The sequence below is a fragment of the Pleurodeles waltl genome, chromosome 7, assembly GCF_031143425.1.
Source record: "Pleurodeles waltl isolate 20211129_DDA chromosome 7, aPleWal1.hap1.20221129, whole genome shotgun sequence".
NCBI lineage: Eukaryota > Metazoa > Chordata > Amphibia > Caudata > Salamandridae > Pleurodeles > Pleurodeles waltl.
The window spans coordinates 1,219,898,726-1,219,923,986 of NC_090446.1; the positions used below are offsets into that span (position 1 = coordinate 1,219,898,726).

General features: G+C 42.5%; 1 long non-coding RNA gene across 1 annotated transcript; it reads right to left on the reverse strand.

Moving 5' to 3' along the window:
• Window positions 1–2,007: 2,007 nt before the first annotated feature.
• LOC138246118 (uncharacterized) lies at window positions 2,008–24,888 on the reverse strand. The gene is made up of 2 exons (XR_011194223.1): window positions 24,368–24,888; window positions 2,008–4,906 (listed from the first exon to the last, which is right to left on the reverse strand). It is a non-coding gene; the product is annotated as an uncharacterized lncRNA (long non-coding RNA).
• Between the last annotated feature and the right edge of the window lie 373 nt (window positions 24,889–25,261).

Here is a 25,261-nt window from a genome sequence, read left to right on the forward strand (position 1 = left end):
ACAGACTCTGTGCCCACATTCTGAAGTTCTGTCTTCCTAATACGCAGCCCTATTTTAGTAGGAACCATACAACTATAGTGCTGCCTGAGCTCTTAGATATTGTGTGTGTCAGGGTGCACATGCAGTGTAGAGGGAGTCAACAATTTGAGCAAATGTATGCAGGAACAAAACTTGTGAACAAATTTGGGGCACGCCAAGTGTGTATCAGAGAATCACTCCCATGAACATATTTGGGGTACGCAAGTGTTTAAGTGATGGGAAATAAACCCCCATCAACAAGTGTGTAGCATACATGTGTTGTGTGTGCCAGAAAGTTATTATGTGAACAAATATGATTTATACATGTGTTGGCAATGCAGAAAAGTAAATCATGTGAGCAAATACAGTTGTGTGTTCTGGGGAAACAAACCTATAATCAAATCTGGGGCACACATCTGGTATGTCTCGGGGATTCATCCCAATGACATATATGTGCATGTGCATGTACTGCCAGTAGAGATAAAACTGTGAATGAGCACAGCTTGCATTCCAAGTGTGTTTAGGAATGGGGTTAAAGCAAGAAGTGTTGTGAGAGCATGTTTGTGCTAAAGACAACAGAAGTGTAGTATTAATTGAACACTCCATGTTGCTATGAAAGAGAGGAGAGCACAGCGCATGTCTCTGCTCCTGCTGGGGATTTACACTGTCGTCTACTTACTTCAGCTACTTGAAGATGTTCCCACTTCATCCTAATAAATATTCTACAGAGAACTGATTGGCCTCCAACATGTCATATCAGTGTGCAATAAGTTCTAACTGTCACACTCTCCTTTAAAAATACACTAAAATCACTTTTTGGGCATGTATTTTTGCACTTTTATAGTGAGGCACTCTTAGACCTAAGTTGGTTCCCCATTTTAGCTTTGTTTTAGGTTTCATACTTTACATGTTTTAGCTGCAGTGCTTTAGACATTTTACACACCTTGCTTACATGATATTACTCTAGGAATATATTGCAGAAGTTGCATGTTTAGTTAGTCTTTTCTGGAAATATAATAAGTGCATTCTGTTCAAGGCTAGGAACACAGTACACAATCCTCTAGTCCTATCCCTGTCTGTTCAGGAGACAGCTTCCAACATCTACAGGCATTACATCAGACTTGTGCTTCTAACGCAGTGTGGCTTTTATTATACAAATGGTGCACTGACCCGGAAGGGGCACGCCAATTGCTACAGTCCTAGGACAAATGCTATGTTCGACATGGAGCTCTGCTGGTGCTAATTCTCCAGGCTTCCAAAAGGGACTGCCATCCACAACACAGGCTGACTCTTGACACAGTTTCCAGGTATAGGGCTAAGGCTAATCCATTAGATTGGGCAAAGGTAGAGGATACACCCACTATGCTCTCATTCTAGTTTTAGTGTAAGTAGGAACATCTAGAAATCATTTATTATGGTTGGTTTATTCATCCTCTTTACCATACCCATAATGGTGGTTACTTTCCTTTGTTTCATCTGCCTAATTATCGGAGCTAATTCTTCCTATTCATGACTATGATTGTTTCAATAAATGTATTGGAAACTTATTTCAAATCTCTCTTGTGTTTCGCCTGGGCATGCATGACTAATACAACAAAAGGGAGAGATCTGTTTCCACAGCATCCTTGGGAATCAAAGTGTCATGTTCAGGTTGCCACAATTACCTTCCATCTCGGTAAGGTTAGGCTGTGGGTGAGGCACTGTGAGCTAGCCAGGAACTGGACCGACAGCTCCTGATGGTGTGGATTGACTTAGTCACCCACATTCTGAAGTCCTAATATCCAATCCTATTATCTTATAAGCAACCACAAAACACTTCCAGCAGTAAGAAGCTTTGAGGCTCTAGCCTGCAGAGCTGCATTAATCAAGTTTGCACCTCATTTGTTCATTGATTAATTTCAGTTGCTCGGGAAACAACTGACTGTCTTTAGTAATTTATTACAAACATTTTGCAGTACATACATAAAGATAGTGAAATTTGACAGCAAATAAAAATGCTTAATTTTGTTTATTTATATTTCCATTTTATGCAGCACAGCTCCCATCCAATGGGCAGTAAACAAGTACATACATTCTAAAACCAAATGATCAACGAAAAACAGTTTTGAAAATGTTTTCAAGGATAAAAAGTAACATTCCATGCAACACAGTCAAAATCGGAATAGGATCATTGTATGCCCCAAGAACTGGTTGGAGGCCCTAGTCCTGACCAGAAGCTCTTATCAGCAAATGCATAAGCAACCTGAAATATTGGATATTAATGAGTTCTGCCTAGGACTTCATTTTAGGACACATTAAACAGCTCTAACCCACTGGAATGGGTGGGCGAGGATACAATGATGCAAAGAGCAGTCAGGAAACTGGGAGATGGCCTGAGAGGCCAAACTCTGTGAAAGGCTATTGGCAGTGGAGCACAATTAGCGGCATTCACAATCCCCATCCGTATGAGCCTATAAACAGCACTGGCCTTTTGACAAGCCTCCGGATTTAACCCTCACCCACCTCACTTTTTCCAATTTGCAGAACCGTAAATTGTTTCCCACGTGGTAAACCTTTCAATCTCAATACTCACCAAACTCTTGATCAATTATTCACTTGCAACATGTGACATCCAATCCAGGTCCCAGTTATTGTCCTCCATTTCCCATACTCAACACATACGAGATAATTTGCAGCCCAAATGATTCCGATCACTCTGATATATGCATTCCCTATTTTCTTGGCACTTGGTAGCAGACTGAGTTCGAATGGGACAGAACAAAATCGGAGGAGAACAAATCACTGGACATTCTTCTAATTTCTGGCCTTTCAGAGAATTTGCCCTATTAAATAATCTCCTGACTTCCCAACAGATCAGCCTACTGCCTTCCACAAACGGTAGGATCGATGTGACATGATAAAGTACACAGGATTTGGCAACAGAAACATACAAAAAAATACACACGTTGACAATATATATATATTAATAACATTATTTTAAAAAACATTTATAGTATGAACAAGAATAAGTAAACATTTTTAAGGAATTTTACTGATGTACGGTATGTTGCCCTGAAATCAACACCCAATGTGAAATTATCTCAAAAGTGTAACACTGAAGTCCAGTCCCTGCCCCAAACCAAAAGAAACAATCACGCAGCCAATAACGTCATCATTTTGTTTGTAATGTACAAAATAATAACAGCGCATTGGGTTTTGTGATGAAATGTTATTGATTACTCTTGATGTAAAAATAGTCATGAAATATAAAAAAAAGGACAGGATAAATATACAAAAACTGTATATTTTGAGAAAAATATACATTTTAAAACCCCAGATACTGGGGATAGATCTCGGAAATCCTTCATATTGCTTCAAGAAATTAAGTGAATAACCACTTCCAGCCAATTATATTGACCAGAAGAGCCTACTGCATATCTCACCTCTCCAAACAAACCTGGTTCCTTGGTTAATTTAGATTCAGCAGTGACTAAATAATCATGATATTAACAAGGAAAGAGGAGATAGCAGAGGCAGCCCCGCTTTTTGGTTCCGCCTGTTCGTTTTGCTTTGATGTACCTCACAGAGTTATCAATCCACTTATTTCCAACCTCTAGCTCATTCGCCAGAGCATGGAATCAGTGAGGTGCTAGGGGACAGAAGAGCATGCTTACTGTGAAAGTTGAAAAAAAGCCGATTCAGATGTTGAATCAGCAAGTTGTCTTCTACTGCAGAGCACTATACTTTATTTGAAACAGAGAGAGTAAGCTCCACGTGGGCAAGCAACCCGATATCAGACCACCACAGCATAATGCACAGGTCATTTAAGGCTGAAAACTGGAGGCTAAGCCAGCAGAAATAGTTTTAGGGATCATATTCATCAGTTTAATTGACAGATTGTATGGTTCCTTATAGAATTAACCAATTAGGTCGGTTGATGTTCTACTAGGTATCAACCAATCCGATTAGCTTGTTCTACACTCAGTGCTTTTCACAGACAATTTAATTGGCTGTTTCCATTCAAACTTCCAGAATAGCCGATTCATTAGTCTCATCCCTTGCTTACTAAGAGGTTTACCCAAGTGGATGTTTGATTTAGGAAGTAATTTGATTTACTCTCGCTATCCTAGCTTAAACGAGCAGCCAAGAGGATTCATATGAAGTGTTAATGAGCAGGTTCTGCAAGCCAGGGTCCATAAGTTCTTCAGGTGGTTTCACACCATTCCTTAAAGGACAGGGCGAGAATGTCTTGACAGATATCTCCTGGTCTTTCCTAGCTTGCCTTAAATGGAAACCTTCTATGCCCCGCTTTCAGTGAACAAACACATTGTTCTTTAAATGATACGGAGTTGATGGCACTAAGTTAAATGTAGCAAGTTCTTAATGTCGCAAAGATGTGAGAGTTTGTCAAGTTGTGGATGATTGTGCAACTAAAGATTCTTCATCATGTCGATGTTCTTCTGAGCTGGTGGTCCTTCAAGTTCGTCATCACGTATCTTAAATAGGGGAGGTTCTTGACAGAAAGCTGTGATGCTGAGGTAGGTACATGAAAACATTCTTTAGTCTTTACTTCATTTTAGTTGTGTAGAAACTGGTGACAGTACTTTCTTTGATTTGATGAGCACAATGCCTGCTGGACTCAGAATTTCTGCCATTTCACATCGACTTTAAATCACTGCCCATCACATTGGGATCTTATAGTTCTTGGAATCCACAAGTTCCAATGTTCAGGTGAGAGGGCTTTGCAAGCTCTAGTGGTCAGGCCGAGTACTTCCATGCGTTTGCCTGTAGCCAAAGCTGAGTTTTCTGAGGTCTTGAAGGTATTTGCCAAGAGGGGTTCCCTTGTATCCTTCATTGCTGTTATAAAGTGGAACTCTTGGAAATACCTCCTTCCGAATATGGGTCCGTTCTGAAACACAGGAAAACAAGTGTTTACCATAATATCGTGAATTCCTATGAAAGAATTACATTTGTCTTTAAGTGTCAAACACTAAGAGCTCAGTATTATTGGATGTTATGCAGAAATCATTTTTAATACTAAGACAGGATTTGTATATGTGGCACCCTTAATGAGACAAAGGCATTAATGGGAGCTCAAACTTCCCAGCGGCAGCAAATCTCAAGAGGAGAGCCGGGGGACGAAAACAGCAGAGAGTGGGGAAATAAATAATAATAAAAAATAAAAAAAAGTACTGTTCCCGTTGCCTGCCAATTTGCTCCTCTTCTGGTGTCCCAGCATTGACTGGGACACCAGCACAGGATCCCCAGCAATCCTGGTGCTGCTCTCATGCTAAACATAGCATGAGAGCAGTGTCAGGATTGGTCTGAGCGGCTTGTTCTGCCTTTCAGATAGTGCACTGGAGCCAGTGCAGTTTCTCAAACCCAGCTGTGTAACACAGCCGGGTTCAGTAAATTCTAAGTGCGCTTGTGGGCATTTAAGTTCACAGACACCACTTCCCTCTCCAGTGGCCCAGCCCTGCCACTCCCTGCACTTGATGCTGGCTGAGCCAGTAGCTGTAAAATAAAACTATAATGAAATATTGTTTTATTTTACAGCTCCTGGCTCTTAGCCACGACGGTGACACTCTTCTGCCATTGCCGAGGAGCCACCACTGAAACTTTCATCTCATGAGACAAAGAAAGGCCTGTCACTATTTTATCCTGGCCATTGGGTACTTCCCTGCTGTATATTTGTAACATTATTTACATTGAAAATCCAGGAGTTCAGAAACAAGCAGACATCCTTCATGCACCACCTAAAAAAGCAGACCACGGCACCTGCAGTTAGATACATATACTCACTAAAACAGTGTCAGAGGACAGAGGTCAAAATACCATGGACCACCTCCACTATTTTCACCGTTTAGAATAATACAAAACTTACCTGCATAACAAACCTGCCCTGGATGTTTATCAGCAACAGCAGAATAATGAGACAAGGCAAACGTAGGGGGGAGCATGTAGAGGGAAAGCCAAGAGGGTACATTTTCTCTGGTCTCACACAGTTCCTCAGTAAAGAGACTTGCCCAACCTCCTTGAGACACAGACGTCCAGAAAGTAGTTCTAGTCAAAGAAGTGTTTCATTAGAAAGACTGCATGAATGTAATGTATGAAAAGACATTTATCTAAACCAGTGGTAATTAATAGGGTGCATTCCATTGTTTTTAGGTCGAGCGTTAGCGTTCGGCCTGCTGTATACTAAAGTATACAATAGAGTGAGTTCCAGCATTCGGATTGGTTAGTTGCAGTGTCCTTCAAAAATCCTTGCTTGCTAGTGGTCAGTTTGCCTCTTTGTCCTGCCTTTTTTCACTTTGGGAGCAGCACAAAGTACTGTGTAATTATGATATGTCCTGTTTATCTCTTCTGTAAGGGTCTTTTTTTTGGCATTTGCCTGTTTCACCTCAACAGTGTGGGTGCTTGTTCAGTCCCTCCTCCCTCTGTAAACATAAACCAACAGCAGAGGGGGGCTTTTCCAGGGCCAGCTCCCCTCTTCCTTTTGTTATTTTCAGTCTGTCTGGCAATAAAAGTCCAGTCAGTAATTTACAACGCTATGAGCTCTAACTCAAGCAAACACGAGACCATCGCATTCCAAATGCTTATTTCACAGTGTTTGCAAGCGAGCTCTCGGTCTACACTCTAACAGTCATGGCTCTCGAAAGATGGCACACAACAACATATTTATGCAGCTCGACCGCAAGGTACGATTCCGCCATGCCACCGTTATTATGGTGATTGGGCGGGTTTTTGCCTTTACGTGGCGATCCTTCCAATATTTGGTGTTAGCAGCAATATGAAAGTCATCTGCCTCCCAATGGACATAGAAAGCAGACTCTCGCAATTTTACATCGTTTTTATTCTGGTGCTAAACGTCTGTGCGTTCTTTATTATATGTGCTTGCTACATTGGCATCTACCGAACGGTTAGAAAACCAAACGTCGTCTCGTCGAACAGTGACAGAAAAATTGCAAATCGGACGGCAATCCTCTGCATGGCACCAATTTCCTTCTTTGCAATCTCGGCATCGCTGAAGATCTCGCTCATCACAGTTTCCAAATCAAAGATCCTGCGGATTTTATTCTACCCGATCAATTTGTGTGCCAACCCCTTTTTGTACGCTATTTTTACCAAGACATTCCGCACAGACCTTTTCATCTTAATGAGCAAGTTTGGCTGTTGCGAAGTTCAGGCTCAGAACTGTAGAACAGAGACTTCTTCCTCTCTTCATCACTCCCACATGAGAAACGGACATTATGTTCCCCTCCGAAAAATAGCGCAGCTTCGATTCGCACGCTGGTGCCTCTTAATAACTTGAACTAAAGGCCACAGTCACGAATATTATGCCAGAAGAGGGCTGACTGTGAACTAATTTCATCTGTGAATTTGTAAGAATAAAAGAACACAATTCGCAAAGAACACATATTGTAATTTTGGTATTAGCATGATGCCAACATGGACGTAATGCTTTGCGGTACTGCGTTAATCACCACAGACAATTTAGGTTCCTGCACGAAGAATAAACAACAAAGCCGTTCCTCTCAGCGCCATTGCAGTTTGTCATCCTAATTCGAGTGTTTGACGGTAGCGAGAGAATGTTCTATTCTTTTTTGGTACAATGCAGGGATCACAGTGGCACAAAATGATTTTATATGTATCAACGCGTAATCTTTAACGCCTCGCCAGTGGGTAGTAAGCGCTATATACTGTAAGTACAATTTCAATACATTGGGTCACAGCATCACTGATTTACATAAAAGGGCGGCTGAAAAAAACTGAACCTTTTTAAATGTACTCTCTTATGAAAGCAGGCATTCCAGATAAAGGGAATACAATCGTCGAGAAGGAAAGCTTGAGTTTCATCATCTTTTCCGAGAGAAAAAATAAGATCCAAAGAATGCATTTGCATTTCACCGTATATCATGACATATAATCTGACTACATCCTTGAGTGGGTAGAAAACTGGAAATTCGTGGTCTTCAAATGCAGAGAATTTCTGAACAAGTGTATTTACATTTATGATTATCTCCCAGTGTGTAAATGGAGGCAGCAACAAGGGTTTCTTGCCTTAAGAGAAACGTACGGCCTACTCCTTTTTTTCTAAGCACATTTTTCCTATATATATTTGCCTACAGTATCATGCCATGGGCTTTATTACTTGCACGAGATTAGACAGAAATGCATACCCAATCCTTTGTTTTGTCATTGAATATCTAAAATGTAAACTATTGGTGTGTTGATTATGTTCGTTTTGCGTGCTACCAATGGACATAATTAAAATAATTAAAACTCTCGAACCTGCTTTAATATTATTTTATAGCATAATATGCATTAGGTTTTATTGCTAGCTCATAGTGTTTGTACTATGTCACTAAAGCTGCATTCACATTCACATCTTATTTCCTACGTGAATAACATGTGATGTACTTAAACTTTTATGTGCATCACATTTAGAATGTAAAATACTAGCTAGAAACGAGAGCAATCAATCAAAGTTCAGGATGAATGTTTTATTTATTTTTGAAATGTGTTAATTTCAAAGTAACCCAAATGGTGGCTTGAAGCTCGCTAAACAGACGCAAGAAGTGGCAGTTGGTTCGTGCAGAAAATGAAGGGTCCACAGTAATAGATAAACAAGCATTTTCAATGCAACTGGTCTCGCATTTGCTCGAGTTAGAGCTATCAGCTTTGTAAACTCCTAACCGGACTTTTCTTGCCACACGTGATCGCGCTGCGTTTTTTTTTCTTTTCAATTGTGTGACAAGAAAAGTCCAGTTAGGAGCTTACAAAGCTGATAGCTCTAACTCGAGCAAATGCGAGACCAGTTGCATTGAAAATGCTTGTTTTGGTATTACAGCTGCATGCAAATTTGCTTGGAATGGCAAGAGAGTCAAGCTGAAGCACACTGATGAGGCCCAACAAGGTCTAATGTGAACTGGGTTACTTGTGTTTCTGTCCAGAGGGGACATAGCCCAGCAACAAATGGAGTACAATTCATCCTGCTTAATTTGAATAGCCCCTGATCCCCTTTCTGTGCTGTTTGTCTTGTAAAAATTGTTCAGAGGCATAAAACGTATTTGCCCATTGGACATCATCCACTGTAGCTATAGCTGCCCTCTTGTTGTGGGATTGTCTAGTGTGGATCTAGCATCTGGCCTTGGCCTAAACTGGATCTACAGCAGTCTTAGGAGCTGCAGTTCTCACCTACATCATTGGCTTATTCTGTACCAATTTAAATTCCCCCAGGATATCCTTCGAAGTCTTGCTTTTTAGGTTGAGTGCACAAGCGCTTTGACCTGTTGTAAGTATTGTGGGTTTTAACCATACCCATCACTGTAACTCATTCCTGGGCTTGTCTTTCAAAAATCCTTTATCATCATTCGTAAATGCTTTACGTTTGTCCCTCTTTGGGTTGGTTTTATTACCGCAAACTGACCCAGTTACCTGAATAATTGCACAATTGCGATACGTTTGAGTGCAAGCGAACTTCTTTTTGGGTCTCTCCTTCATGCTCATGGCAGCCATGGTGCTTTGAATCAGCTCGCTTATGTCAACTGTTCTACTTTTCATTTTCAATTTAAGTGGCAAGAAAAGTCTAGTTAGGAATTTACAATGCTAATAGCTCTAACTCAAGTAAATGCAGATGCTTGCTTTAGAATGGGAAAGAAGAACGGATATGGCTTAGTGGGTCGAGCTTCCAACCTTGGAATCAGGGGACTCAGGTTCTAATCCAGGCCCATGCACTTGGCTCAACATTGTGTGATTCTTGGCACATCACTTAATCTTACTGTTCCCAAAAGTATGAAATGAGTGTATGTTATCTCCACTGTAGTGTCCTAGCTAGGTATGGGTGATATGAATCCCAATAGATACAATGGTCACTGCGCTAACAGGCCTCATCCTCTTGAGAAACCACTTTTAAAGACCAAACCTAAGAGGTATGCACGCGAATCAGTCTCTAAGCACAGCTGGACGAACTAACTTTCTGCTACCTCATTTACATAGACATGTATAGCTCTAGGTTTTTGCTACCTCTGTATTTAAAATCTCTCATCTCCTGAACATGACTGCTTGCTACTTGCTTTGCCCATTGATGTCCCTTCCCCCATATCTGCAGCTAGCTACCACCAAGAGAGCCAATTGCGTTAACGAATAAACTACAGTTTTAATTTAACAATTCTGACAAAACGCCCTATGAGTAAAATAAGTTGCTTTATGATTGTAATTTTCTGACACAGTTGAGTGTGATGCATAATATCCTAGCTGGATGACCAGTTGTAGGTGATGTATTATTTTTATGCCACAGTTGCAGAGTCTCCGGAGATCCTACCAAGAAACTCTTCCTCCAGTCTCTCATGCAGCACGATAAACAACGTACCCAGTCTGGTACAGAAACTGGATGTTGGACAGCCCCTTTCAGCCACTGGTTACTGTGACTCAGCTGATCTTGGTCAATGATCGACAGGGGTGTCCATCAGCAATGAAGTCGGCCCATAGCATTTTGCAAATGTGGTTTATTTAAAGTTCACACACAAACAAAATAGTTGCCTTTTCCATTATTTTTTTTTTTTATTTGGGAGGGCAGCGGCTCCCTCATTTTATATTTCATTTCCCAAGTCCACCACCATGCTTGCTTCTTTTAGTGCTCCCCAACCCATTATTTATAACATTCTGCAAGATTTGTTTTTTATTTAACTATCAAGGGCTTGACTGTTTACTAAGACCTACTGGTTAGCATGCATCACTTTTGAGTGCATTATACACGATTTTAAAATTTTAGTTTAGTAGTTCAGCATGGTTGTCGGTCATATTGGAATTTTAAAGTTAAAAAAGTAAAATGTCTGTCATGTGTTGTGATGTTTATTTACATATGCTTTGTGATGGCTACGCTTGCATGCTTCTTAACCCGTTAGCTGCTGGGCCTTCACCCTCCTCCCCGAGTGCGGAGTCCTTTTTTGGCTATTGGGGTAGTTCGCGCTTAGGCTGTCATAACTTTTTGGCCACATAAGCTATCCATGCCAAATTTGCATCCTAGGGACACAAAAGGTTCCCAGAGTTTGTAGGTTCCCCTGGAGGAGACTAAGAAATTATTCAACTACAGCTAAAATGTTTTGTTCAGAAAAATGGGAAAAAGGGCTGCAGAAGAAAGCATGGCATCAACAAAGGTTTTGCCGTGCTAAAATCACCATCTTCCCAGCTTTCAGGAAGAGGCAGACTTGAATCAGAAAACCACATTTTTCAACACAATTTTGGCATTTAACTGGGACATACCCCATTTTTACAATTTTTTGTGCTATTAGCCTCCTTCCAGTTAGTGACAGAAATGGGTGTGAAACCAATCCTGGATCCCAGACAGCTAAACATTTCTGAAAAGGAAACTAAATTATGAATTCAGCAAGGGGTCATTTGTGTAGATCCTACAAGGTTTTCCTACAGAAAACAACAGCTAAAATAAAAACAATACTGAAATTGAGGTGAAAAAAACAGCCATTTTTCTCCACATTTTACTCTAACTTTTTCCTGCAAAGTCAGATTTCCAAAAGTAATATACTGTTATGTCTTCTGGACTCTTCTGGTTTTGCGGATTTTTAAGGCGTGTAGCTTCATCAATAACCCTAGGTACCCAGACCCAATAAATGAGCTGCATCTTGCAGTCGCTTTTTATTGTACCAGGTGTACAGCAATTCATTTGGTGAAATATAAAGAGTGAAAAATAGGTATCAAGGAAACCTTTGTATTTCCAAAATGGGCACAAGATAAGGTGTTGAGAAGCAGTGGTTATTTGCACATCTCTGAATTCCGGGGTGCCCATACTAGCATGTGAATTACTGGGCATTTCTCAAGTAGACGTATTTTTTTACATGCTGTCTTACATTTGGAAGGAAAAAAGTAGAGAAATGCAAGGGACAATACCACTTGTTCTGCTATTCTGTGTTCCCCCCAGTCTCCCGATAAAAATGGTACTTTACTTGGGTGGGTAGGCCTAATGCCCGGTAAAGGAAACGCAATATGGACACATCACATTTTTACATTAAAATCTGGCGTGCCTCGCTGTGGATTTGGGGAATCCAGGTTGGGGTGACTTGTGGGGCTCTCACCAGGTTCTGTCACCCAGAATCCTTTACAAACTTCAAAATTTGGCAAAAAAAATAAATAATAATAATAATAATAATAATTTCCTCACATTTCGGTGATGGAAAGTTCTGGCATCTGAGAAGAGCCACAAACTTCCATCCACCCAGCATTCCCCCCCAAGTCTCCCAATAAAAAAGGTACCTCACTTGTGTGGGTAGGCCTAGTGACCACAACAGGAAACGCCCCAAAACGCACCATGGACACATCAAAATTTTACAATGAAAACGGACGTGTTTTTTAGAAAGTGCCTAGCTGTGGATTTTGGTCTCTAACTCAGTTGGTACCTAGGAAAACCTACCAAACCTGCACATTTTTTAAAACTAGACACCTAGGGGAACCCAGGATGGGGTAATTTGTGGTGATCTCACGAGGTTCTGTTACCCAGAATCCTTTGCAAACCTCAATATTTGGCAAAATAAATACTTTTTCATCACATTTCGGTGATAGAAAGTTCTGGAATCTGAGAGGAGCCACATATTTCCTTCCATCCAGCATTCCCCCAAGTCTCCCGATAAAAATGGTACCTCTCTTGTGTCGGTAGGCCTAGTGCCCACGACAGGAATAGATCACACAACGATCAAAGTTGGTCCTTACATGAGGGCAACTGTTGACCCTCGGGTGATCCATTCCTGGTGCAGGCACTCAAGTAGGGTAGAGTTTTTATCAGGACAGGTGGGGGAACACTGGGTGGTAGGAATTTTGTGGATCCAAGCAGATTTCTGTAATTTGTGTGACAAATGCAAGAAAAAAAAAGATTTTTTATTCAACATTTCACATTTGCAGGGTATTCTGGGTAGGAAAACTTTGGGGAATCCACACAAGTCTCACCTTTGTGGATTCCCCCAGATGTCTAGTTTCCAGAAATGTCTGGGTTTGGTGGGTTTCCCTATATGGCCGCCGAGCCCAGGACCAAAAATGCAGGTGCCTGCCTTACAAAACCAGGTTGTTTTGTGATCGAGAATTTTTATGTCTCCACAATATGATTTGGGCAGTGGAATTTGGGGCGGAATTAATTTGAGGAGCTCCCAAGAGAGCACTCTCTCTGTGCTTGCTGCCGAATGCACCTGCTCTCTGGGTTGTGATAATCCGGTATTGTCCCGCTGCACAGACTGTGCTTGTGAAGGGACAGCAGGACTGTCCTGTTCACTTCCCTCATAATCAATGGAAGAGGAGTTATTGAATGGGACTCCTCCGACTGAAAAATCACTCCCAGAGTCTGCGCCATTGTCCTATCCCTCAGATGCTGTCTCAGTCTCTGATCCTACATCAGAACTGTCCTTCATAACCCGAGTGAGGGCTTGAGCAGCAGTCATCCAACGAGATGCCATCTCTGCTACTGGCTAATTTGTCGCCCTAAAACACTAGCCTATGTAGACAGTCACAAAATTGCTGGTGTGTGTGTATGTGATACGTGCAACAGTAGAGGTCACCTTCCCTCAATCAGCACGTTCTTTCAAGACACTCAAAAAAAGGCACACTATTACTTCACCTTGTCACATACCAATCGTCACAGTCTTTAACGCCTCTAGCGCCCAGAGAGAAAAAAAATTTAAGAGCCGTATGGTTTCCTTGGGAGCCATAGTGGTCCCCATGGAAACCATATAAGGTCAGCCTTCACACGGACGACCCCTGCCAATTTCTATTTTTGTAAAAAATGTTAACCCCCTGGGATCGCGCCCCCCCCCCGGGGTAAACCTACCTTTTATTTTTTTTAAAGAAATATGCCCCAGGAGTAGTGGGGGGTGTTTTCCGAGGGGCCGACCTCACCTCCCTCCCCCAAGTGAAATCCCTGGTGTCTAGTGGGGTTTCCTGGCCCTCGATCTCAGAAGGCCTTGTTTGAAAGGGGAGAATCTCCCCTTTCAAAACGGGCCTTTCCGAATGTCGGGGAGCATGTTTGGTCCTGGTTTCCCCACCTTGCGGCCGCTTCCTGCTTCACTAGAGAAAACAGATAGTGTCGTCAGAGTGCCTTGCGGCATGCTGACATCACAAAGGGGCGGGGGAGACACGGAAGATCTTCCATGGCTCCTAGGTTTTTTTTAAATAAAGAAAAAATCCAACCCCCTCCCTGGTGTCGGCCAGTGGTCGTGACCCGCACCAAGGAGGTAGTGCTGGCATTGGCGAGTGGCAGACACCTGCACTGAAGCGGTTAATTCATGCACAGACATCAGCCATTTTAGAATGGTAATCAAGATGGATGAGGGCCTTGTTGAAACAGTAGCAAAAAAAGAAAACAAACCAAACTAAATTGTGTGCTGACTGCCAATGCATAACTGGTGTTGGCAGAGCCTTAGGTAGGTTCTCATCTTGTAAAAGGCAGTCCTGTGGTTTTTTCAATGCTTGTTTTAAAACAATAAAGTGGTTTAGCATTTTTTAGTAATCTAAATAATTAGATGTTATGTTTCATCGTGTAATAGCAGTATTCTTTCCAATATTTTATTTAATGTATCCAGAAAGACATAATTGGAGAGGGATTTATATTTTCACTCGCTTGGGGAGCGCCAGACAAAATACCACAAAAAATTCTTCTGCACATAGCAGTGGACTGGCCCCATGTCATCAGGGTAGGTTTTTCATCTACAGCACTCAGAAAGATTGGACTAGCAGGATCATGTTTTAATAGAGAAAAAGCTACCTCTAGGTCCAGGCATGCCTTGTTCAAGTGGACGAGGGAGTGGAGGATGGATGGTGTCAAGAAATCAGCATTGATCCAGCTACCATTCCAGGGTAAATTGCTCTTTGGAGAATTAGATTTCCTGATCTCCAATGTCTTTAAAGACTGTAAGCATACCCTTCCATAAAAGTAGAAAATGGAGGTGCAAATGCTCTGGGTTAGGAGAGCCACGTCTTCTCCTCGCAGAAAATGTAAGGCCTATGGTGTGTCTAGGCAAAAATACCAGCCTAGAAGTTTCACTCCTAAAAAGGATGTGAGAAGCGAGTATCAGCAAAGAAGAGGTCCTGACAATTAAGGTTCTCTCTGCCAGACAACAGTGGGGGTAGGGGGTGGGGAAGGGTGCGTGCCGACTACATCAGCTTCTTAAGGTTTGGTGGGAGTAAGTCAGAGACACTTGGATATTGTGCAAAATCGAGGAAGGTTATGTGATAGACTTTCTGCAGATACCTCCACAGACAGGTACCAAACTAATTTTTCTGTTTTAGGTCCCAAAAGAGAGGCTCTATTGAAGGGAGTGGACGATTTTCTCGGAAAGGAGGCAATTGTAAAGGTCCCCCGGGAAGAGAGGGGAAAAGGTTCCTACTAAATTATTTTCTTTGTACAAAAGAGCGTGGGTGTGGGGGGATATCACAGACCTGTTGTGGACCTAAAATTTGTCAACTCTTTGGTCACAATGTGCCACTTTCGATTGGTAACACTGCAAGCAATTCTTACTCTCATAAACCTAGGAGATTGGTTAATGTTCTGATAAGGAAGTCATCACAAAAGTTTCTACTGGGGGAGGCTCACTGCCAGTTTCCGGTTCTACCATTTGGTCTCAAGTCCTCTCCCACAGTCTTCACCAATTTCTGGCACCACTGGTAGCCCTTCTTCCTTCAGAGGATATCTTCGCCCATCCATACCTCAACAATTTGCTGATTCAAGCTACTTAAAAAAATTCTCTGGTGTTGCACACAGAGTGCTGGAGGTTTTGCAGAAACTTGGATTTATTATACACAGTCAAAAATCCAAGCTGAAGCCAGTTCAGGATTTGAGACTCATAGGAGCTCAATTTTCGACTGTTCAAGGGGGCACCCAATTACCGCCTCAAAGGGGTGCCAAAAATGTAAAAACATATTTTGTAATTGTGCAGGCACAGGCACCCATAGATGGGGTTGTAGCTCAGAGAATCCTGCCCTCTAGTATTCTTCTGGTTCTATGGGCACAGTTCCGCCACCTCAAATTGTTTTCATGAATATTGGCTCATTGGGACCTAAATTCTTGAAATCTAAAGCACAAGATACTGATGGTCCAACGGGTAAAAGGGGTACAGCTTTGCCCACCGGACCCTCTAATTGTTACAACAGATGCTATATTGTCAGGTTGGGGGGTGGCATGGAGAGAATCGATGCAATTTCAAGGGCTCGGGTCGCGCTTGGAAGCATTGATATCCTCCAACTGAAGGGAGTTTGACGCAGAAATGAGGGCTCTGGCGGCATTCGAAGGTTGGATGATGGGGGAAAGCAGGAACTAAGTTATGGAATGAACTTCTCAAAAGATTTGCGACACAGCAACATAGCAACATTTATAAAGAGGCTTAAATATTGATGTTGTTGTTTTTGGCCTGCATCACCCGACCCCAGTCTGACTCAATTAAATGTATTTGGTTATATGCACTGTGCATTGAAATTAGCTATCTGGTACTGTTGTGCATTATGAACAAACTAAAGCAAAAATCATGCAATCCGTGCAGTGACACCCATCCCCCTACCCCCGATATTTGTAAAACAGAAACATACTATGTCCACAACAATCATTCCTTGCACTGGTATAATCTGAGTCCACTTCCACACTTGTAGAATCTCATAGGAAGGGGGTGTACACTTTCTCCGGCCATATTCCCAAACTCTAAAATGTACTGCACCAAAACGTCTGGGCTTTGTCAGCACATCCGTTTCTCTTCTACGCCATATTACAAACATTGCTCTGTAACCTACTCCCTTTGGCGTCCCACTCCTGCATAGCTAATTTAAAGTTCCGCTCGCTAAGGAACTCAGATGGGTGGAGGCTTCTTATAAAAAAAGCTATAAAAGCTATAAATAAATATATACCGATGCACCTGGTAGTAGCATTTTCGGCTTGACCGAGATGAGGTACCAGTGCTTGCAACAATAACCCTTTACGCAAAACTGCTGTGGGTGGCATACTTTTGTTGAGGAGTGCTACCGGGCTAAGCGTGCACAGATTCCTGTATGCTCTTCAGCACGCTGGATGAAGACGCGTATGACGCACAAGGAATGCAATGACGCGTGGGATGCATGGTGTTTTGAAAGGAAACTCGGCAGTGTAATTTGGGACAGTACCAGAAGAAAGAGAAAACAATGCTGTGTCGAAAGTTTTGCATATTGCTGGTAAAGATGTTCCAAAAAAATACAAGAGAGTGTCCTTCTTCAGACAACAAGAACTTTATCTCAAGGCACAGATGGTAAGCGGGATCCGATCCCACTGTGGCATTTCCCGTTTTCCAACGAAGGGTCACTCTGTGACGCCCTCTTCGGTGTTACTACCTGGGGAAAAGACTGCATCTGGTTACCTGTAGCAACCTCGCAGACAGCAGTATCAAGACTGGCATTACTTCTATCTAAGAATACCATCTTCGCTTTTAGTCTTTCAAAGCTGAAAACTGTTTTTATAATCTTTGGTACACAGGTATAAAAAAAAAAAAAAAAAATATATATATATATATATATATATATATATATATATATATAGATTGGCGAAGCGTCTGGAAAGATCTTTTTTCAACTTCTCAGTCACAGCTTTACACTTTTCAATACCGACTGAGCATTTCAATCGCCAAATTCACAATTCAGTTGGCTAATAATAATCCATGTTATGTACAGCTCTTGGAAATTCAATGATAGGACGTGTAGAGATAGTCTGTCGCGAAATCTGGCGAGTTCTTAAGGTAATGGTAATGGTTTAAATAGCTGCCAACTGGGGCCCTCTCGTTTTTAACACCAGCCCTGGAAATAAAGATTTCTGGGACAGATAGTTTCAAATGATAGGTAGAGGTACACAAGCTGCAGTTGTGGACTAAAAGCCAGAACTGCTTGGACGTAATGCTCCCCATCAACCAGTTGGCATCTACAGACTCCTGGGCTGGTGTAGAAAGAGTTGCACGCTAGTCTCACCATATTTCACTTAACAGTCTCACACACCTGCAGAGGAAGTAACCACTGCATTTACCATTGCTCATCTGCACAAGAAATGGCATCGTAGGTTTCCTGCCAAAACCAGCCTTAGAAAAATAAGCCAGGCAATAGGACATCATTTACCATCATCCACGGCACACAAAGAGACATCATCTTCTGCTTTTTCCCCACTTCAGTCAACTCTTCAAGGTGTCCCATCATATGGGTTTCCCTAGCAAGGGGTGGACACAGGCCAGGGTATCAACTGTTTTGGTCTGTAGGGGCCATAAGGGCTTTGGTCCAGAACCCCAGTTACATTGAAATTTACAAGGTGATATTTAATCAGGTGCCTAAACCAGCCCAGCATCCCAAACCCCTAACTTACAACCAGACCTAGAGAACCCTCTAGGCTGGATCTGCAGTATTCCACCCACCAGACTTCTCAGATATCATATCCCATCACACGCCTGACATCATCTTCATCGCAAAAAACATAGTTCACCCTCACATTTTAAACATCCTTTTTCCCAAAAGCACCAGCATTCATTTTGTAGACCGTGCACATATGAAGGGAGGAGCCCTCGCTGTCATCCATAACTACTCCTGGTTCTGCAACCTAGGCAAGCAAATAATACTGAACACCACGGACCAGCTGACAAGCCATTTGTGCACTCTGCAAATCAGACCACCACCTTACATCTCATCTACAGGCCTCCTGCTTAGAAAAGGACTTTACTGATGAATTTGCAGATCTCATCCTCGCCTCGGCTATCCAACATGCCCACACCACTTCAACCTTCCAGACAAAAGCTAAAAAGACTCACTCTTCAACCTCATTGGCACGTTAACACATCTCCTACAGCCAGCACACTCAATACTTCAAAGGCCACATCCTCGACCTTGTTTTTTAACATCACAAACAATCCAAAGCAAACCACTTATACCCCTAGTCTGAACTGACCACTTTGCTATCAATAACTCCTTTCTCAATGCCCTGCCAACAAATCACGATCAAACCTTAAGAGAGGACAAAACTTTAGATCTTTCAAAGACTTGTCCGTAGACAGCCTAATGCTTCAACTCTTCTCTCATCCTATCAACTCTATGCCACACACCAACATACTTCTAAGCAACATCAACACTTTTTGGAAAACTATTTGAACATCCACACCCTAAATACAACATGTAGCAGCAAGCCAAAGCCTTCAGCATCCAGTACTTTACATAACTTGTTGACAAATTTCCACAGACAGGAAAGTAAATGTAAGAAAAACTGAACTGGTGATGACTGCATGATACGTAAGTCTCTTACACAAAATGCTGACAGTTCCTCACATAACCCAGAGCAAAGCACTTTACCAACACTGTCAATGAAGCCACCAAAAGAAACAGAACATTTTTCAATGCAATCAAGCACTTCCTCAACCCTTGACCACACCCACCTATTTCTCACTCGACAGAAAATGACAATACCATCAACCTTTTCTTCAGTGAAAAAAAAAATACAAGGGACCCAACAACATATCCACATCACTAAGCTTGCTTTATCTTTTACTCCCACCCCTTCCCATAGAATCCCACAATGGTCAGCCTTCAAGGACCTATCTCTGAGAGATCCCGTTTACATTGTCAACTTCCCCAAAGCCACTTTTTGTGAAGATGATGTCTGAACCTCTTCCTTCATTAAAAACACTTTCTGTGGATGCTATCTCACCCCTAGTCACCATTGTCAATATGTCCTCACCAAATGCTTTTTCCCAGAAGCTCTGAAAACAGGCCAGACTCTCTCACTACTATGGAAACCTACACTAGACCCGGTTGACCTCACCAACAGCCAGCCTATCAAGCATTCGTCAGCAAGATCATTGAAAAAGAAGGCTATGTTTATCAATGACAGCAAGCATGCTTGCAATTAAACATCTATAAACATTGCTGAAAGAGCAGGGCATTGGAAAACATGGGGACTGGGCACAATGTCACCTTTTACCTCTTTGTTGCAGCCCTCGCCACTCTGTCGCAAGGCCAGCATGGCTTATGTTGCCAATGTAATAGGCCTAACCTCTTGACTGCCATCTGGCTGCTCAGGTTAGGTTCTAAGTGGTTAGGCTCAAGAGAGAGCAAAGAATGTTTCACGAGTGTGCCATTTAAAACCTTCACTTACTAATGACTCGTCGCCTGCCTGAAAAGCACAAACAATTGCTCATTTCCAATTCCATGAGAGCGCCCCAGGCATGAGAGCTAATTTTTCCATGTCAGAGAGGCTAATATTATCAGGTTAGCGCAAATAATGGGAGGATCACAAACAAGGAGAAGGAAATACTGCAAGGGAGAGAGGAAGTGAAAATTAAAGTGAGTGTGAGTATGTGTCAGTCTGTGTGCCTATGTTTGTGTCCGTCTACCTGCATATGTGTGTGCGCCTGTCTGTGGCTTATGTCTGTGGTCAATCTCTATGGCCACTTGTCTGGGATGTCTCTCCATAGGCCTGCCTGTCAGTCTGTCAACTCCAACGTGAGTCAGTCAGACAGGCCACATGGCTGCGTCTAGCAGCCTTGTACTCGAAACTCTCACAATAGTCCAGAGTGAGGGTGGAGCGGGAGCAAGTAGTTTCGATTTTGGGCACGGTCTTGAGCAGAGCATGGTGCCCTGTTAGGGGGTCAATGAGATCTTGAAGAATGAAAATTAGTGAGGGACTGGAGAAGTAGTAGTGACATCTTAATGATTCCTGGATCCCTGGCAAGGTATATTGTGGAGACCCCTGTCCGAAACAACTTTGGATCACTTTACCCGTTTTATATTAAATCAAGCCAATAGGAAGCAAAACAATGTTTACTCGTATGCTAAAGGTTCAGTAAAAGGGTCAGAGCCAGAAACATAGGTAGGCAGAGAAGAGAAAGATGTTAAGATAAGGAAAAAGGTGGAGGAAAAAATAAGAGAGAAAGTTCATTTTCCCAGGGGGAACCCTTTGAAGGTGGGGCCCAGGAGAATTTACACTTTGCCCAGGCCTTAAAACGTCTCTGGAAATAAGGGCAGTTGGGCCTGGAAACATAACACTTGTCAGAAAGTGGGGCCTACCAGGCCCACCCCGCTTGAAAAAGAAAAACTGAACCACACCACACGGACAATTGGATTGTGCCAAGCTTGGCTAACGTTTTTATGTGCTGATTAGAACTGAATGTCAAGCGGAATCATAACAGCAGTGCATTTTAAAGTCAACTCAGCCATTCTGATAGCGCTATGAGTCTGTGCTTAACCATTAAGCCACTGGATAAGCTACAACATTTTCTATGCAGGAGGAGATCTTGTTGTGTCCTCATCTGCTCAAGCAGAGTGCTTGGTGGTATTCTAGCCAGGTTTAGAGAAACCTTCCCTTCTGCTTTAGAGGGCAGTGTGTGCCCTAGAGTAAATAGGTCTGTAGTTGCTTTTTAGGTATGGTATAGGCCACGACGTTTTGAATTACTAAAATTATATTTAAAACATAATTACAGGAGCTTTTAGCCAGACCTCATCACCCTTTAATCTCTTATTGTTTCATTTCTCCTTCGACCACTACAGCATAGGGCAAAGGGTAACATTACACTAGCTAACATCTCTGTGAGTGACAGCATTATTCCTTTCACAAGGAGTGCATGTACACACAAAGTAGTTTATTTCGCTGCCAGGAATAACTGTAGCAGCCTGTGCTTTTTGAGACCAAAAAATGTCCCTTTAGACCATTTATTTTTCTGTTTTTTAGGGTCGAGGCTAGGAGTACATGCAACTCACTTGCAAGACTCTGCTGTGTTCAGTACAGGGCTTGGAGCCCAGCTGTCGCTCACCGTTTGTTGGTTTGCGTGGCACTCTTTTTTACAGCCTCGTAATTTGTCAAGGCACGCCTTGCATCATTTCTGTTCCTCTGTGTTGAACAGGGATCAAGCACTAATTGATGAAACTTAATTGGTGCCCACCTCCTGCTCCCAGTGTGATTGAGGTATTATTTGTTGTTTTTAGCAGCTTGTGCCCCACAAACAGAAGGCTTGTGACTGGTAAAAGCATGCCTAGCAGGCACAAAATTGCAGAGTTTTTATAACAAACTTTATTTTATTTTTCCTAGACGTCCTTTCTCAGTTTCTTCTCATATTTCATTTAGTTTTTGCTCGTGGGCGCTGTTGTCAAAAGATGACAATGAACTTGTTCGAACTATGCAAGACCTATTGTATTGCAAATGTTTGGTTTAGGTTGATGTCCCAGCAGCTTCCCCCAAAAAACGTTTTTTTCCAAACATGTTGACAAAACAAGCATTAATAAAGCCGTATGGCTAGTGGTCAAAGCTAGGCCTATTTGCTTTGCCAATGCTTGTTTATTATTCTGTGATGAACCATGATTTGACTTATGAACGAAGGTGAAAGTTTTACATGCATTTATTTCACATTGGAAGCAAGTGAAAAATATTCTCAAAACGTGTATTGTGGGTTCTGTGAGGAGTATCCATTAAAAAGATTACAATCCCTGCAGCAGAAATTTTGTTTTTTAATTTAAATTTCTTACATAAGTTTTGATATCCCATTATAGAGACCATTAAAATAATGCTCTTCCTCTCTAACATGGCCTTGGCGAATGCAGGGCATTTCTCCTGACACAAGAATTGTTTTGATTGTTTTTTATTTCATTGTACAGACAGAATCAACTCTTTGTTTAGGCCATGGTTGCCTTTGATGCGGTTATTTTAGTTTAGTGCTAAGATGCTCATAGATTTACATAGCGCTTTTGAAAACTTAAAAATAAAGTAATACTCTGACAGAGAAGACTCTTGGGCTCATTTAGACTTTGGCGGGCGGCAACGTCCCACGTTGGGATGACCGCCTATGTGGCCGTCCCTCTGCGGGCCCTATTACACTGTGCCTGCCCTCCGGCCCAGCAGGAAACTCAACACAACATTGACACCGGCTCGTAATCCAGCTGGTGGCAATGTTGCAGTGGGCCAGGTGCGACAGCAACAGTCACGCTTTTTACTGCCCGTAATTCGGGCAGTGAAAAGCATGACCGGGCTGTCCATGGCAGGCTGAAAGGGAACTCGTAATCCGGAGAGCAGCGCTGCTTGCAGCACTGCCCTGGTGGATTACGACCGCCAGGCTGTCGATTGGAGGCAACCTGGCAGGGCCGGCAGTCAGACCGTAGTGGCTCTGCCACAGTCGTAATGTGGCAGTCGGATCACCACACTTGTAATAAGGGCCTCTGTGTCTATTGAAATAAATGCCTATTATAATTATTGATCAGCTTATAATGGTTTTATGATGTGATGTATGAAACTTTTGCAGTAGCCAGTGAGGTGGATGCTTGAACCCATTACAGTTAATACGTTATCACCCTGAACGCCAGAGGCTGGTGATGGATTGACGAGAGATGAATGGAGGGGACTCAGGTGAAAAGCTCAGAGCATTGTCAATATCATGTTCAACTTTTAAGGATTCACGCATTTTCAATGTAAATATATCAAAAATGGTTTAAACGGGCCATCTATGTAATTATGTCACATAAGCTCTCTAAGCAATGTAGGCATCATGAAAATCTGGAATGCCTATTAAGGCATTTGGTTTTAACTTATGTAAACCCCAAACGAACTATAATAATTTTTCTAAAATTATTAGTTGTTGGAGAGGTGCCCTCTCAACTTTTCCAGTGACCTGGGAGATGCTCTGTGGGCCTTGGATTTACCTACTTTAAATTGCATTATGGATTTTGCAGTTTTGCTTTTCCCAATATGACAATACAAGAACCCAACGTTCTAGAAATGCCCATAAATGTATGAGTAACTCACACCTAACAAAGGGAAGCTAAAGACCTCATTGCTATTTTGAAAAAAAATGCTAATCTGCATGGTGCATATCTTGCTCGATAGTGGCGAAGGGAGTGTCCATGGAATGTTACCCTTGGCCTCTTTGATAAGATTATCACGTCTGTACTGAGTGCTACCAACCCTTTTGAGATCCAGCTATAAACCGTTTATCACCAAGCACTTCCCAAACATTCAGGTCAGCTAGATTATCTACAGAAAGAACCAGTTGCGAAACGTCAAAAAACGAAATCGCGCTCAGGTTTTCTTTAAAACTCTATCACCAGAAGACCTTATGCGCCAGCCCTGCGCTTTCATTTAACAACTAAATACAACCTGGGAGTTCTATCCGTTATTCACTTCAGTGTAACTAAATACAAAGAGCAACAATTTAGAATACACTTTAAGTGGTAAACCCCAGACTGGAATCAGGTGACCTCTGTGAGATGGTGTCATGTGGTAACACTTAGAATGTGTGGAAAACACGAGAGTTAAGCTGCCATCCGTTTGGCACCCGAACGAGCTCAGGAAGAAACATACTTGGCTAGCACGACTAATGTTTACAATAGCAACATCTACAACACATACCCTCGGGCTTGACTATGGAGCACACATCTCCGGCACGGCTCAGCGAAAGCACATTCAACAAACAGGCTGAATCGTTGAGGTGTTCTCCAATAAACTCCTTTCTGAAATGTCGCAAGCGCCAGACGCACGGGGCACTTCAAAGGAACGGGTCCTGGCACGTGAAGTCTCCGCTAAGGCGCTATACCGAGCTCCTTTTCGGACAGCTCGATGTTGAACGTGTACCAAAACATCCAGAAGATCATGCTCAGCGCGATGATGACAGCGCCCGAGTAGATGTAGAAGTCCCAGGCGCTGAGACTGGCGAATATTCCCACAAGCAGCAACACCAGCCCGGCTACGTCAAACAGGAGCGCGATCAGAAGGATGACATAGCAGCGCCCCACAACTTTGGGCAGTTTGGGGAGCCTCATCACTGGGTGCAGAGTCTCGTGGCAGCATGAGGGCTTGCTTAACACCTGAGATCGTCCCGCGCGCCTCACCGTGTCTGTCTGGAGCCAACTGGCTACTGCCAAGGAGCAATGCTTTTTTAAACGCCACACACACCTTAAATAACAATGCATAGGCAACTCACCGCGACACCTGTTAACCGTTTCACCGCCCTGTCATTCTTTGGCGTCCAGCGCCTGCAGTCATGAGAGGCCAGAAGAACCTGCTGGGTGACTCGATTTTTTTTCCCACAAGGCGCTTGGGGATCTGGCATGGCGTGCATGCATAAAGCAGAGTTCTTTAGACTCCATGGAAATAAATTCAAATATAGTCCATTGATACTTGGCAAATGCTCTACTGCAGTTCCTGAAAAGAGCTAATTTTCACACACGTTTCAGGTAGGAAAGTGCAATACACCTCGAATAACATTATCGCAGTTCCACGTAGTAAATAAAACGTAGCAGGCTT